The sequence below is a fragment of the Lonchura striata genome, chromosome 3, assembly GCF_050655825.1.
Source record: "Lonchura striata isolate lonStrDom1 chromosome 3, ASM5065582v1, whole genome shotgun sequence".
Lineage (NCBI taxonomy): Eukaryota > Metazoa > Chordata > Aves > Passeriformes > Estrildidae > Lonchura > Lonchura striata.
In genome coordinates, this window is record NC_140705.1 from 109,682,600 (window position 1) to 109,700,377 (window position 17,778).

Sequence of the window (17,778 nt, forward strand, 5' to 3'; positions counted from 1 at the left end):
TTGGTCGCAGTCACACAAGCAGCACTTCCATTTGCTTTGTCCTCTAAGCAAAGCCGAATTAAAGAGTACAAATCCCTTTTATTCTGAAGCCTGCAGACTGCAAGCAATCGGGACAATTTTTCCAAGCTCAGACACCACAGAAGGTGGCAAATGATTCCTGGGCAATGCTATTTTTAGTTCCCATCTCTCTGCCATGCCATCACTTCTGTGTCACTTCTACAGAGGGATGACAACTCTGGAATCACTTCAGTGAAGAAGATATGAAAGCCATATATATAAAAAAAGTATTAAGTATGTTCTTACTGTGAAAAGTGTGAAGCTGTAGCTTTTTCTTAAGGCCTTTGTGTTTAGAAATATAATATAAAGTTGATGGCCAAATTTTTCACTTTCACTCTTAAGCACTCAAACGATCACGGGCAAACAACACAACAAAACATCCAAAAAGTAAAAGTCCTGCAGAAGGGCACCAGGTTTCAGGATCAATGTTTTCAGACCATCCAGTTCCAGGAGTATCCTTTGCTGTTTAAGGAAAAGAAACATGCACTGCAAAACTGTTCCATTTTCCCTTAGTTCAGTTACACACTGTTCATGGTCTTTGCTACAATGGGAAGCAGAGAAGAAAGAGGGAGAGAGAGAAGAAAAGGGAGGAAAACTGTATCCAAGAGCTTGGGAAAGGTGAAAAGAGTATTTAGGAAAGGAAAAGGAAAAAGCTACACAGGATTATCCTTAAAGTTTAGCAGAATCAGTCATTAAACACAAACAAAAAACTGTTATTCTTGAAATAAGAATTATATAGAACAATATTTTTTAAAGTGAGAACAGTCAATAACAGGAACAACCTCCACAGGGATATGATAGAGACTCCATCACTGGAAGTTTTCAAGATGCAACTGGACAGGGAACTTGATAATCTCATCTAAGCTCCCTTTTCCATAAAAGGTTGGATCAGATAATTTTTCAAGGTCCCTTTCAACCTGGCTATTTCACGAGACTATGACCTGAACCAAGGATTTGGTTAAAGCATGTGACATTTAGCATTCAGCTGAGTGCATAGTAGGCTCTACTTCCTGAAGTAACTACATGGACCAAGATTACCAAAAAACCCACACGCAGTCCTATTTTGTACCACTGTTAAAATTTAAATGTATCATCTGTCCAGTGGTAACAGCAAAGATACTTCTCAGTGACAACAGGACTGTGCACATCTGTGTTCATGTCCATCCTTTTTCAGCTTTATCACTATTGATTTTGGATTCTCTGCTTGCAGTACAACCATATTTACATTACTAGGATTTTTAACTACACATCTGGAGCCAAGCAAACAGACTGGGTTTGTCATCTTTTGCTTTCCAGTTGCCAGTCTTTAAGTCTAGACCACTGAAGGTTACAGACAATATCCCTTTGCTCTGCCAGCCTCTAGAGACTAACTTCCAACTCTCCTCCATGCATTTCCTGCTCTGACCATAAAGAAGCTGAGAGAACTGGAGTCATTTGATGAAGGGGTCAGTGTTGGTGAATACTAAAAAAAGAAAAAAAAAAAAAAGAAACTAGAAAAAAAAATACTTTTCCTGCAGAGGAAAAATAAGGAAATATGAAAACAGACATAAGAGACTGAGATATTTTTAAATCCACTTGGTATATGAAAAACTACGGTTATTTCTAGCTGAAAAAAAAGGTCTGATTGTGCTGCATTAAGTCATGGCCTTCTAATTTTAGCTTAGGTTACTTGGGTAAAACAGCACTGAGGGATCACAGCAGAGCCTTTTGTAAAAAAGCTAAGCCTGCTTAGAAGCCAGGTTACTTATAAAGGTGGCAAACACGTTTTCCAGCTCAAGACACCACAGGTTTGCTGCCACTGATCTCTAAACTCTCCAGATTAAAGTTAGCTCAGATCTGTCTGTGTGCATCCTGCATTTCCTGTCCTAAACCATGGTGCCAAAACACTACACTGGTGAGTTGATATTACTTTCCATAACTTCATTTCAGCATCAGGTAACATGCATACTAATGGTTAGAGACAGAAGAAAAGGAGAATAAAAGGCATTCAGTACCATACCTGTTATAGCATGGAATCAACTGCTGTTGCCTCTGCACCAGAATATCATTTCATACAGACATGGCAGATCACCAAAACAACTAATTGTTTATAAGGATTAAAACTTTAGGAGTAAAACTTATTGGCCAAGAGTAAGCTTACTGTTTATGTTTTGATTATGTTCTCTAGAGCAAGTACCCATTTAAAACATCAAGCTTTTTGTAAATTCATCCACTCAAATGATGTTCTGTGAAGTAGGACAGGAAAGCAGTGATATTTCTCAGCTATTTTATCACAGACTGTCTTAGATTGTCTCAAAAGGTGACATGTGAAGGGTTATTTTCTTCCTGGGGAAGAAAAGCTTCTGGCAAACCTATACCATTTATACTATTCCTCTGCATGGAAGGTTGAGATAGAAGGCCTGAATGCACAGAGAAAAGCATAATCTGGGAAAAATGTCAAATGCAGAAGAAAAGGAAGAAAGGTGATAATGGAAAAGTAACAAGAGCCAAAAAAATCTGAGAGGACAAATATTTCAAGAGGTCTACATCAGAACATTAAACATGGATAAGCAAAACCAGTAGCTGTTCAAGTTCAGTAGAAAGACAACCCCTCAAAAGAGCAGAGAGCTGAAAGGAAAGAATGAGACAGAAGAAAAACCATGAGGCAATGACAGACAGTCATTCAGGCCCAGATAAATATGGAGCTCAGGAGATAACAGTCCATGGAAAAAAAACTACAGGAGATGAATATGAATTTTAAGGCTGTAAAATTCAGGCAGGCCCTGTAATCTGGAAAGGCTGTGGTACTGTTCAGAGCCAGAGCTCTCAAAAACCCTTCTCTCACTACTTGGCAAGGAATCTGATGCCTGTGAAGCTTCAGCAGAGTGTAGCTCAATACAAAAATATCATAGAAGCAAGACAGTATCTGCAACATGAAAAGGAAAAAATTTAGTTCAAGATTTTTGGAAACAACAGAGAAGGTGAGGATCCTTCAAATGAAGCTTAAGTCCATGGGAATATATGAAGACAACAAAGATGTGAAAAGTCTGCGTAGATCACTTCTCCGTACTCCATGTATCAATTCCATCAATGTGACAGATGTAAAAAAAAAAAAAAAAAAAATAACAACAACCACACAAAAGTGGAGGAAAAATAATATTGAGATTTTCTGGATAAAAACAAGGAGTATATTTTAAGTACCCTGAATTTTTATTTTGGACAACTCAGACACCTAAGTTCTAGGTAAGTTGACAGTTGATACTGAAAAAAGGTAGGAGAAAAACATTCCTGTACAGCATGATTTGAAGAGCTGAGGTAATTGCACATGAACTGTCCAGAGGCCATGTATCCTTGTGAGTGTATATGTGCATGTGCACATAGTGAGGAGGAGAGAAAGCTTTCATGGAACAATTTGAATCTTCTAACCTAAACAAAGAATCTTACATTCACACAAAAGAATGTGAGAGATGAATTTCATCTCTTTTAATTAGGAAGGGAGCTTTCCAACTAATTCACATCTTTTATTGCTGTATTATATTTCTGTCATCCTAAAAACTCTCTGATTCAGTGGAGTCAACCAATTTACAGCTACCAACGCTTGCAGGGATAGAAAGAAGAGACTCAGAGATAACAGAGTGTTAATTTTTGGAAAATGCCACATGCATCTGCGACACACAGGGCAAATACGATTAAAAAATCGGCCCCAAAAATATGATTATAGAGAAATCAATCTCATGGACTGTGACAAAATAGACTTTCAAGAGAAGGCAAAGTAAGAGTGCAGGCACCAACTCTGATGAGGTCTGGATCCCACCCAGAATAGACAGATGATTCAAAGTTGGGCAGCGAGTCAGTCTTCACAATCACATACTGCTATTCCACACCACACCAACAAACCCAAAAGATATACTTAATGAACCAGAAATCCAAGTAACCCATCCTCTGACCTACCAGTGAACTATATTCCTTCCTACCTTGTCCCAAAGCCAAATATAGAATCAGCAAGGCAGGAGTCCCAAGGCCCTCTGCTATTCTCTTGAAGAATAAAGAGTGCAGTAGTGCATAGATTCTCCTGCAAGTTCCATTGGAAAGGTAGACTGGAGTACCATCAGTTACTAATCATTATCTCTGTCTGCATAAGAGAGAACATGTTCCTAATTAAATTATAATGACTTCTGAATCTAAAAATGAGAGAAGAAAGAAGACCTGCTTTTGGGTTGTTCAAAGGAATTGGGATAAGAAAGTTTTGGGTTTTTTTTTAGGTTGGGTCTGTAGATGCCACTTAGAGATATTTACTTATTTAAAAAAAGGGTAAAGTCATCAATTTTCACTTCTCTGCTTATAGAACCGGAACTAGACTGTGTTCAGACAGGTTGGGCAGGGCACAGTTAGTGTTGATAAAGAAAAGACCCAGTAAACAGTGCCCAGAAAGCGTCACTGAAGTTTGCCTCAGGAAAGCTGAGCTTCATTTAAAACCACTTAAAAAAGAAACTCTACAAATTAAGACTTGGTAATGAGTAAAAGAAGATCAGAGGAAGAACTACATGCTCATTGTGAGAAAACTCAATTAAGGAAATTGTACCCATCTGCAGTCTTGAAACGACACATTCATTCCCAGAAGACCAAAATTCCTACTACACAAGAAGAATCAGAATCAGTGATCAGGTTAAAGCCATTTTCATAAACTAACAGTTCTGTCTACATATATTCCTCATCTCTGTCTTCCACATGAAGCACATATAGCAAGAGGTTCCTTGTATAAATATTTTCAAGCAAAAACAAGGTCTGAACGTTAGACTCTATTGGGTTTGTGTGGCAAAATTTTGGTAGCACTGGCAGGGATGTGTCAGTACAGTGGCAGCTTCTCACAGGAGGTGCCAGAAGCTTCCTCTGTGTCTGATGGAGCCAATGCCAGCTGGCTCCAAGGCAGACCCAGTGCTGACCTAGGCTGAGCCCATCAGCTGTGTTGGTCATGGCTCTTGCACAACATATTGGAGAGGGGAATAAAAACTGTGAAACAGCACTTCAGCTGGAGTGAGGAATGAGGATATGCCCAAGAAACAGCAACGAAGACACCAAAGTGCTTCAGGTGTAGGATCAGAGATTCCCCTGTAGTGGTGCAGACATGGTGAGGCAGCTGTGTGCCTCTGTAGCCCATGGCAGTCCATGGGGGAGCAGAAATCCACTGCCACCTGTGGAGGTTCATGGTGAAGTAAATATCTGCCTGCAACCTGTGGCAGACCCCATGCCAGAGCAGGTGGCTGCCCAGAGAAGACTGTGACCCCATAGGAAGCCCATGCTGGAAGAGGATCCTGGCAGGACCTGGAGGCCCATGGAGAGAGAAGCACACACTGGAGCAGTTTGCTGGCAGGACCTATGGCCCCACACAGGATCCATGCTGGAGCAGACCACCAGCAGCCCACACTGGAGAAGTTCATGAAGAACTGTCCCCCACATGTGAGACCCCACATGGGAGCAGGGGATAAGTGTGAGAGGAGTCCTTCCCCTAAGGAGGACGGAACAGCAGAGACAGTGTGTGATGAATACCACCCTATGCACACAAACTTGGATTAAAGTTCAAGAAGAGAAGGATGAGAGGGAGGTATTTTTAAGGTTTGGTTTTATTTCTCATTATCCTACTCTGATTTGATTTGTAATAATTAAGGTAATTTCTCTAACTTGAGTCTGCTTTGCCCATGATGGTAATTGGTGAGTTATCTGTCCCTGACTTTATCTCAATCCACAAGCCTTTCATTATATTTTCTCCCCCATGGCCAGCTGAGGAGAGTGACAGAGCAGATGTGGTGGGCACTTGGCCTGCAACCAGGGTCACCCCAGCATATACTCACATAATTGATCAAGGAGATAATTTTGAAACAGCTAAACTTATGTCCTGCATAACAAATAGTCTGAACAAAGCTCAAAACCATATCAGTAGAGCCAGATTTGGGCCAGCTTTGTTTGACAGCCAGCTCTGCTTAGCCACCATAAAAAGATCCAGCCTATTTCTCATGTAACTTGAAATTAAATTGTGTTTCAGAAGCATAATCTTTATATAGCACACATTAAATATAGTCCTGCATAAGATCTACCACAAGATTTTTCCTACTTGCACACCTGATAACAGGTGTGGCCATTTTGACTCCATACTTGGCATTGGCTGCCATCCATAAGTCAAGGGCAACCCAGCCTTTTACAAACATTAAAGGCCTTTGGTGTTGTCACCAGGAAGCACCAGAAGTGACCATGAAGTCAGCTGTGCACAAAGCTCCCATGAATATATCTCAAACACACAATGGGGAAAGATAAAAAGGGCATGAGCAAAAACATTTAGCAGAAGGTCCTTACTCAGAATGAAAAATTTTCCCACTGAACACCAGGACAAAAATCACCTGGAAATGAAATCTCAGGTTGCTAATACCAAAGAGCCAAAAAATCCCCAAACTAGTCTAAAAACAGTGCTACTAAAAATAATATTGTAATTGAAAGCCTGTTTAGTAATGAAACCTTCATAATACTCTCTTTTGACAATTTAACTAGCTTTGCAACTCAAAGCTCTGTATCTTGATTTGATAAATGGAGATGCTTATATTTTAAAACAAAATATGAGGTTGTTGTTCAGGCTACATCCAGGTTATATATGAAGTGCTAGATGGTAAAAAAAAAAATAAATACAACAAAATGCTTTCATTATATGAGGACCTCTTTAATTAAAAAGCATTTATTTTCTGCTAAGATCATGCTATCTATTCTTCCTCATATCAAAGCAAAACTGTTGCATTACTTTTCAAAAGAGACTCAGCACCATTAATGCTGCTATATGCTTACACACTGCTCACATACTGAAAGCCAAACCTTCCACACATCTTTTCCTAAAATCATATCATATCCTTAGTTGGAAGGGACCCACCAGGATCACTGAGTCCAACACCTGCCCGTGCACAGGACACCCTAAGAGTCACACCATGTGCCTGAGGGTGTTGCCCAAATGCTTCTGGAGCTCTGACAGGTTTGGTGCTGTGGTCACTTCCCTGGGGAGCCTGTTCCAGGTCACAGCCATTCTTCTAGGGGAAGAACTTTGTCCTGATATCCAACCTAAACTCCCCTGGCACAACTTCATGCCATCCCTCAGGTCCTGGCACTGGTCACTACAGAGAAGGTCTCAGTGCCCAGCCTGTTTCTTCCTCAAAATGATCCATTGGAAATGAATTGGTTTGGTCATTTGCCTTGGCTCTATGGCTGAATGGCAATTGCAAGATTTAGACAAACAACTGAGCTGCATTTGCAAGCAAAGTTTACAGTGCCATGCACAGTACTCTGTATCACAAATGTATACACTTACTAAGAAATTAAAGAAAACACAGCAGGAACGTTCATCATCAGGCCCTCTGAGCTTGAATCTGTTAAATGTATTCAGTATCACATTTACCAGGAGGGTGTTGACAGGTGGAAGGTAATAGCTAAGTATTTTGTCATTCCTATAAACTGAATGCAGCCATTTGTTTCCTTCTAGGGACATTACATGGCCTTTTAAAAGTAAATTTATTTCTGGCTCTGCCTGTCCTGTATGAACCTTCTCCCCAGGATTACAGACTGAGAAAGTACAACTAATCCTGACTGAAGAGCTCTAAAAAGAACTCAGACTCATGACTCTCTTCTTCCATTTCTGTGCAACAAGTAAGGAGCCAAAAAGAGGGAAGAGTGAGGGACTGTTTATTAATATTTGATTAGAGGCCTCTGGAAGCCACATTTTGGTGTATGGCTGAGCTTCAGCCTCCTAAGTCCTTGCAAGCACTGACCAAGCATCAACAGCATAATCACCCTTCTCTTCTTTAGTGTCCTGAGAACTCCTTCAGCATCTATTGCCTGCCCACAGGGCTCAGAACCCTCACTGTGCCTCCTGAACTGAGCCACTGGAGCTGCACAAAACTTGTCTTACCTCCATGGGAGAAGGAGTGCCTGGATAACACAGGGATCATAACCTCTTATCTGGGAGGTATCCTCTCCCAGTTCTGTCACATATTTCCAATGAGAGATTAGAGGTGTATGTGTAGTACAATTAATGTCACTTCTTCATCTTGGGAGACTATCACAAAGCACAATCAAAGAGTAAGGATATATGAGCTAAAAAACTGAAATATTTTCAAACAGACTAATTTCTTGCAGACAGGGCCAATCATTACCATTCCTATTTATAAACTAACAAATAATCAGTTAGTGACTACAAGCCTTTTTGTACAACTAAATGCTGTGCTCTGAAAAGGTACAGGGCATCTGCAGCTAGCTCTACTCATTCTATGCTAGCACTGATTAGAGAATTCTTCACCTGTAAACTTAGCTTCTTCCTGCTGAAGTTCATTAGGATAGATAAAAAAAAGAAAGACAATGGTTCTGCTTCTTTAAATACAATCAAAGTCAATTTTAAATGTATCTAATTATGGTCATCAAAGCATAAGCACCTCATGTGATGAATTGTTAAGACTATTTAAATAAATCTGTTGGAGAAAAGGAACAGTAATTTTTTTGAATTAGTGATCAGGAAAGAAGCCCCAAATATTCTTTTGCACCAGTCCCAGGAACATCATTCCAGGAGTGTCACAGCATAGACAGCCACAATACACAGAGTACCACCACACAGTTTGAGAAGGCTTTAACATTCATCCATACAGAGTAACACCATACCTCATCAGAAGGCTTCAGGCATCTGCCCATACAGAGGAACATCACTTAAGAAGGCTGCAAGTGTCTGCCCTTACTCTTTAGCCCAGCCTTTTATACCCTGATGTTGATGCACTGCACCTGTGTGCCCTCTGTTCCCTTTGGTGGTTGGTCAGTGCCCTGGGCACTCCATGGCTCATTGCTGTCAGTGCTGCTCACCTGCTGCTCACAGCTGAGCCCACTGGGGATGAGGTTGGCTGCAGCCCCACACCCAATCACCACAAACTGTGTGCCTACTTAGAAGGATTCCAGAGTTATTGTAGTTGGTAAAATCCCAGCAGTGGGGCAATACAAGGAGTGCAGGACACAGCAAGCTATGTGTGTATACCTCTCAGCTACAGAAGCAGCAGAGACAATAAAAGAAGGCATATTTGAAAACTTGCTCTTGGAAAAATTAATGAAAAAATGCCAATGAAAAATATTTATTTGGTAATCAAAGAAAAAAAACTCAATTGACACAGAAAAACACAGACAACAATTTCAAAAGCCCTCCGAGCCACTACAGTCTCCTTAAGATGATAAATCTGAACAGAAGTCCCACTACTCTCACACTACCTGCTCTGCCTACCTACTGTCTTCCATGTGCTGTGGTACTGGAGCCAGACCTTTTGTTTTGCCTTTCTCTTGTCCGAGTCTTTTGTCCTGCTGCACCAAAGTTTCCCAGTAAACTTCAGACATCTTGCCTGAGACTGGTCCTCCCCTGCAAAAAGTCTTGATTTTGATACAATCTGCTAAATAAAAAGCTGGCTTGTAGGAGACATTCATTCTAAGTCATATTGCTTTAAGATCAGTGGCATCGTGGTGAGGATAGTACAGAGCAGCACACTGAATGGACTGTACTGTTTTTTCTACTGAGTTTAAGGGCATTTGAAGAATCTTTTGTAAATGATGCCATCAAGTACTGCCCAGAGAGGGAAGCTGCATGGGAATATACTGAGGTCACAGCAAACCTTGCCCAGCTTTCGATTTCCCTCCTTGCCTGCCCTCGAGTGCAGCTTAGCGTGGGATTCTGACAGCAGGAGGTTCCCACTGAGGGCCTTTGGCTTCATCTCTCCATCAGCCTCTCAGCTCTTCTCAGGGACTCTCCATGCACTCTGAAGAACAAAGATCCCAGGCATTTGTCTGGGGCTCTGGGAGCTGCTTGCTGCATTCTTTCTGAGGAAACAGCTGGAAAGTTGCCCTCCAAAATTCATTTGTGAGCTGCATCCCCTCCAGAGGTTTTATCAGCTGCTCATTTCAAGCAGGTTTTTATAGAACAATGGGAGAGCTGGACTGGATTAAAAGAACTGGATCAATATGTCTTCACCTATCCCAGGCACCAGATCCTCAAACTGAAATAATTTTTCACAAAGTCCCCAGTTAAAGCTTTTTACAGATGGAGAAACACACAAGCCACTTTCTCCCTCTTCCCATCTCACCATCCTGCACCCAGAGGTAATGAAAAGTTACACATACTGTCTATAAAATGCAAGCAGCCACCTTTTCCTGCTTCTGTCTGAGAACTGACTGGACAGGCTAAAAAAGCTCTCAAGCCCAAAGGATTTAGCAAACCAAGACACAATGACACTGATGATGAAGAACATAATGAAAAGATGCACAATTTTAGGAAAAAACAGGAGAGAAAGACAAGAATCCTCTTAGATCACAGGAGGATTATAAAAAAAGGGAGGAACTATAAAAGTTAGAGAGCAGTGTTGGCATAAAACCAAATGGGCATGAACGGGTTATGAACAAGTTTCGTTTGGAAATTAGAAGCAGATTTATAAACACCAGAGGAGTGAGGCTCTTGAATGGCTTCCCAATAGGAAGCAACATGAGCAAAAGCCATTTGAGACAGAGATTGATAAATTAACTAAGAAAATCCTGCAATATAATTTCCTGCAATTACAGAAATAGTGTACTCCATGACTCAGGAGGTCTCTTTCAGCCTTGCACACCTCATCCTCTGCTGAGCCAAGACAGGATAGACAAATAAATAAAAACTAGAGATAAGGTACATTAAAAATGGAATATTGGCAGGGCAGCTAGAATAAGGGTGAGTCTGCTTTCTTTATTAAGCAAATTTATGGAAGTTTTTTTGAGTGACATTTATTCACCTTTATGTACTTATGTATTTTCAGGTAAAAATTTGGGTCATAAGGGAAGCGGGAATAAAGTTCCATGATATCTATGATCACCTGCAAGGAGCAGGATGGAGATGAACCTTCCCACCTACCATGTCATCAGTTGGCTAAATTGTTAGAACTTATTCTTCATTGACCTGCATCAAGGGATTAAAGCTGTCAAAGGAACTGTAAAAAGAGGTAAGTAAGTGAGAAAATTAACAAAGAAAATAATGCAGGAAGAATTCAAGCAAAACAAAGAAGTCATAGCTGAGAAATGTGTCTATAGAAATGATCATCTATCTTTTTCAGACTTGACCAAAGTTTTGCTGGAAAGAAGTTCCTGAAAGCACTAAAAAGAGCCAGCAGTGAGAAATCAAATTCTATTTCTGTATTGAAAAGCCCAGGATAATACCACCCTATTCTACACACAGGAAAATGCTAAACCCATGAAGCTGAAAAAGCATGAAAAATATAGCACTGTAACATTAGAAATCATCTGTGAACTCTCCTGTAGCACATCAAACATGAGGCATTCATTCATTCCCACAAATGGAGCCAGTGTTGATCTATAAGCTGCAGCACAGTATTTCACATTTCAGTTCCATGATAAGCTGCAGCTCTGTATTACACATTTCAGTTCCATGCATTTAAGCCAGACACACATTCCCAGGGGATTGAAAGAACCCACTACAGTGAGCTGTGGTTCTATTTCAGATCACATCAGAGCATAACAAATCACAGTTTCAGACACTGGGATAAGGGGCTCAATAAAGCCAGTAGCATGATAACTTCATGTATATTCCTTCCACACATGCAGCCATGTGTAGAATCAAATGCACCTCAGGCCGTTCAAACTGTACAACTACAAAGTAATGATCACTCTTATACCTGCATATATCCATTATTCATCAGCATATATACTCTTAAATACACATCATTTATTACATACTGTTGTACAGCAGTAGCTATCTAACCCTGTCCACACACATCAACACTGTTTACCATATCTGACCTCTCACATTTGAAAAAAAAAAAAAAGAAAAAGCAGAATATAAATTATTAATGCAGATGTATTTGGTAATGCACCAGCTCCCCATGACTGCTGTCCCACAAGAAATTCTGAGGGCTGAAAATGTTGCACTGTTCCCCTGTTGGTCTAGATTTTTGATGTCAAAGAGGTTTGTAAATTAAATATGGAAGGAAGAAAAGAAAGGAAAAATAAAAGCCATAACTTAAAGACTGAACTTTAAGTTATGTTTTTTATTAAGACACTTTACAGCACCCTGTGCAGATTAGCAAATTCTTCTGAAATATGAAAAAATTTCTGTTAATCACTGAGTAAAGATGAGAGACAAGACTTCCAAGAGAGTGCAAATATTTCTGAGGTACAGGATGATATCTTTTCCTAAAGAATTTTGCTTTAGATGCTTGACTATTCATGTCATTTTGTTGTCAAGCTGAGAAATTGAAAATTTCTCTCTGAGCTATTTTGATTGACTGGGCCTTGGGACATGAAATCAAAGTAGCAAGCATGAGCATAAGTCTCCAAATTTTCACAGCCACTTTCCTCTTGTCCCTATTGTGCTCAAAGTTGAAGCACCGTAGTAGTTTAATTCCCTCCACCTAATTAAGCTGCATTGAAAAGGTAAATGAAAACAGGAAAAAACAGCTTGTCTAGAGTATGTTTTCATTTTTCCATTTTAATTTCACCTACTAGTCAGCCACCTTAAACATGACATTGGATGATTGGCAAAAGCATAACATTATTGCTTAAAACATAATGTCACTAGAAGTCCTTGTTTGTTCTTGGGTATTTTCTTAAGTGAGAAAAAAAAGGGAAAAAAGAAAAGGTTTTTCAACATAAATAAATTCCTGAAGAACTTCCAACCAAAATGCTTATAGTATTAGACGATGAAAGAACTTTTAGGGAAGTGAACAAGAAACAGGAAGTTGGAACTACCTGGCCAAGTTTCACTCTATAACCTGAGTAGTGTGCCATTAAAAAATAACCAGCACAAAGAGTGAAAAACAGCTTCCAGTACAAATATATATTTTATGATCAAGTTCTCCATAGACAGAAATTTATTTTTTTCCTAGAGAATATGATTAAAAGACAGTCATTGTTTAAATCGCATGGAAAAGGGGCAGCAGACATACATACAAACATAAAAATATCAAGTTTGTATAATATTTAAAAACAGTATCTCTTTTTTCAAAAATACAATCTCCTGCAAAAGGTTTAGTCCACACTACAGTTATTACACATCACTGCAGGTATTACACCAAACCCTATGCCATTGTCACACACAGTCCCTCTGTCCCACCCTGAAAGAAACCATCTGTAGTTCAGAGGCTTTGATTTCTAGATGACCTTAATGCAAAAGCCCTCATGAAACTTTCCAAAGGGCCTCTGAATCAGGAAAAGAACACAGAGCCTAAAAACACAAGGCTTGTGTAACACCAGTGCAGCACTGAAAAACCACAATCAGTTGGGAGATGTAATGATTCACAGGGCTGGTAATGGAATACAATATGTCCTTCTACCAGGTCACTAGGCTGAATCTGTTCTGGATGATGACCAAAAACCATTCCCATTTGATTACTGCTCATGTAAAATTAATTGATCAAGGCTGTCCTGATAAGCAAGCAAGTTTGTCACTTGAAACAAAAAGATCCATGAGGACTTCTGTTGGCAAAACCTAATGAGATTCAGGATGAAGGCATCTCAAAATCTAAATAGTCAGCTCACTGTCAGGAATCTGACAATGCTGGCGAAAAAAAAAATAAATAAAAATTGAACAGAAAGATGCTAAATGTCAGGTTTGATCCATTGACTGACCCAAAACACACAACTAGAGAGCAGCACTGGGGAAGGTGACTCAGCCATGGCTCAAGGCATCACTTATTCTCTGACTGAACAAAGAGACTGCAGTCTTCCAAATCTGTCAGTTTAACAGCTTTCACCCAAAAGAAATTAATTTTACCTTCTTAAAAGGAAAGCAAAAATAAATCTAACTCACCAGTGAGGCTGTCCAAGATTTTTTGAAGATAATAATCCTTCAGTTTACTGGGATCTGCACTTAATAGACAGAGAGGGTGCCAAGAGGTAGTTCAGCCCTAGCTGTCAGTGCACCTTTCTATTCCAGCAAACCCAGCTTCCTGCCTTTTAGAACACACAAATTTGGCACATTTAATCAAGTAAGCCTTCATTTTAATAAAGTATCAAATTGCCAGAAAAAATATTTTGCTTGCCTACCAAAAGATAAAAATTGAGCCTTTAGCATGTTTTGTTAGGGAAAAAAAAAAAAAAAAAAGGACAACAAAAATGTTGCCATCTTAAGGCAAACAATAAAGCTTTTACTTTATTTTGGGCCTGTTTCAGCTACTGTAAGATGTACTAAAATAAATAAACTCCTTCATCCACCTCTGTGTCCCTGCATCAAGTCCTAAACCTAAAAGAATATAATAATTTCCAGTGTGATGTCAAAGGCAAATGAGAGTAAAGCACTGGCGTGAGCATGCACATACATGCACACAAACAAACAGTATTTATAAACCCACTGCTGTAAGGGATTTGGCATTTATTTTTTAATTAACTGCAAATGATAACACAAGAGTTTTTCATCTGAGCTTGGATTTCATCAGCTGCTGGAAAAGATTCTCTTGGAGAAATAAAATTACAGTGTTTCTTCATGTATTTTCCATGGATTTCAAAATAAACAGAAGAATATGGTAATGCCAGTTAATAAAGAGATGTAGGTAAAGTTACAGGTACTTGATACACACCCAGAGGCTGCAGAGCTAGGCACACACAACACATCTTATTGGCTAAATGACAAAACACCCAGGTGAGAAAAAAAGGGAAGGCCAAGTGAAAAGAACTGGGAAGGGCAGTTGCAAGGAGAGCCATTAGCCTTCCTGCTGGCCCTGGATATTACATTATACACAATATGGCACAAATGAGATTTCATTGTTTGATGCTCCTTCTGCCCATACACCTTTCTCATCATGCCACATTTCTCAAATGGAACAATGTGGGACAGCAGGAAACTAAAAGTGATGCAGATGACTTCAGAACTCCATTTCAAAAGTCAGAAGCTGCAGTGTGAATCAGTTCCATGCCACACCCCACCCCTTTCCCTCCCCAAATTTGACAAGATGGTAAAAAAACAGCCCTGAGTATAAAATTTATTATTTCCAATGAAGGCACTGAGAAGTGCAGCCCTTACTAAATAACATCACTGACAGCTGCCACCTTGTTTTTTTTCTTCTCATATGGAACCTTTACAATCCATGGTCTCCTGAATTTATGAAAAAGGAAGAGGAAGACATCTCAGCAGTACCTTATTTGGTCCCTAGAAAGCTAAAAAAATTCCTACCCCTTTTTCTCATTTCATGCTACAAAACACATCAACTTGATACATACTTTTGTCAAATGCTCAGAACATTATTTCACAGGTTTCAGGGTGTAGCAAAAAGAACAAAAGGGATTTTGCCAGTGCTTGATTTACTGGCTGGCAAAGTCAATGCAGTATTTAAATGTGATAATTTAATGATACATTAGGTCACTGCCATGTTTTTGAAAGATAATTAAAGTGGTAGAGTGCCTAAAATTTTTTTAAAGACCTCTTGATCATTATTTTTCACATTTAAGAAATAATACTCTCAACAATATATCAAGCTTAAAGAGAGAATTAAGTTTTCAAGGATTCTGATTATTCTGGTGAAGAAGAAAAGAACTTTGGAATTACATACAATAAAAGGAAAAACTCAGTCATCAATTGTCTCAGACATGAAATGACAGATGTACCTATGTGAAGATGAAAGTAAATTAATTCTTTGGAGGATCCTTATCCACATGAGTATTGACAGATCTGACGTAGTCTCCTGGGATAGTCAGGACTAGCTACATAGAGGTATCTACTTCACTGAAAATATTCTTTGGGGAACACATTCCTTCATTAATTCCTTTCCACATCCACCTTCAGAGCTATTAAATCTTATTTACTTTCCTTCATATTCTGTGCAAGTTAACATGTTTTGATCTTGCACAGGACAACATCTTGAGAGGTCTCCACTTACACAGATAAACTTGTCCCATGTGTAATGGAAAATGTGGCATTCCAAGCACTAAAGCAGAGACAGACAAATAAAACCACACCTATCACTGTTCAGTATAAAAAACTACCAAATCTCTTATTGAAGGAAGTTACCATGTTACCAGCACAGTCAGACTTTGATATGAAATTGGGATTTTCAGTTGGAATCCTGGTTCGGTTATATAGAGCAGAAAGAGGCTTTACCTGCAACAAAGAACAAGGCTAGATTCACCACAGCTGTGAGAGCCCCAACAAGCCTCCATAACCTGTGGTAACGTCCAGCACTTCATAACACTGGAAATATTCTGAGCAAAAGGATTTTGCAGTAAGCTTCATCATGTAAACCATTATAAGATGCTCAAAGATTAATTAACCTGAAGCTCTGTGAAAAAAATGAGATGAAAATTATATTAGCAATCAAGCAGACAGTAATTTGTCGAGTAGTCATGAGTCTTGCTCTGGCTAAACTCACTTAGCAGAGTTACTGTCAGTGTAATCAAGTAGTAGACAAGTGCTGCAATGGCAGTCACAGAATTTATAGCATAGCCAGCATGCTACAGCAGGTAAAAGGATTAATGGTCTCTAATGAGAAAAGCTATTCAAGGAAGCTCCACTTCTTTAATTTAGTATAAATACAGGTGGAGGATCCCTTTACATTTTAAATATCACACACACATGTCATATTAAGCTAATGTTTTGGGAACTCTGCAGGAGTTAACTGTATGACCTCAGCATCAGCCACAGACCAGACTTACAGTGCTGACTCCCAGGTACAAAGTAACTTGAAGGAAAACACTTGGGAGCAAAATAAAACAAATATTAAAGTGAATTTCCAAACACAGTAAAAATCAGATCTGGCACATCATACTATCTTCTCCATTTGTAAAGAAAATATTTTAATTTGAAATATAGGCAATTAGGAGAATTAAACTGAAACAACTACAGCTACCACATCATGCAGACAAACAGTGGGGAGATGCAACTTTTAAGAGCTTAACTGGACATCAATGATGGTGGAGGAGACACTTTGAATGCATAAAGTAGCCTCCTGTGAAAGCAAGCATCTGCTAGGTTCAAATGTGTCTCAGAGTGTCTGATAGCACTATTATTTTCATTGAACATGCAATCTGCTTGAAGGGAAGGGAAAAGATTCCTCCATAAGTTACTGAGGCAGTAGTCAGACATCTAATGACTGCAAGTTAGAGCAGAACTGAGGAGGGAAATCTTTCCTCTGATCCAGTAAATCAGTTTTGCAGGCCATTCATACCTGAATGTCTAATGAAGCATAAGAAGTATAAAGAAATGGCTGGTTTTTTTCTTCAAAAACTACTAACATCACACAGATACACTGCCACACAATAAGCTTTTTACTATCTCTTGCAGGTAACAAAGTTGTCTTCACATACTCCACTGATTCAGCAGAGGTAGTAGAACTCTAAACTTTTTAAAGAGACATAATAATTGTCAGTCATAATGACTGCATTCCATATGGTCATTCAGTTCTTTTAATCTGCTTTGCCCAGCATGTCTCACATTAAGGACTCAAAACCTGCAAATCTCTCCACTCCACTGCAAGTGATTTGTAAGGAACAGGAATACCATCAGACAGAAAAGTCTTGATCAAGGCACAACCAAAGCCCTGGGTCACAATAGAAACATCAAGTTCTAAGAGATGCTGGATCAGAGGGGAAACTGACAGCTCTGGTCCTTCTCTACTCACAAGAGAGCTGCATTGGTTAAAATAATATCTCCATTTATTTTAAAGCCTTTGATTTAAACAGTCCCAAATTCCACAAAGAAGAATATTTTACACCCCAGGT

The 17,778-nt window shown here is 39.3% G+C and overlaps 1 protein-coding gene across 8 annotated transcripts in view; it reads right to left on the reverse strand.

Moving 5' to 3' along the window:
• Positions 1–17,778, reverse strand: part of DAAM2 (dishevelled associated activator of morphogenesis 2) — a 202,678-nt gene that overhangs the window by 156,400 nt on the left and 28,500 nt on the right. The window contains exon 2 of one of the 8 annotated variants that reach the window (XM_085576093.1): positions 16,073–16,162. The exons of 6 other annotated variants lie outside the window; for them this stretch is intronic. The gene's annotated coding sequence lies outside the window, so the exon portion shown is untranslated. One more of the 8 variants, XM_085576094.1, reaches the window with a different exon arrangement.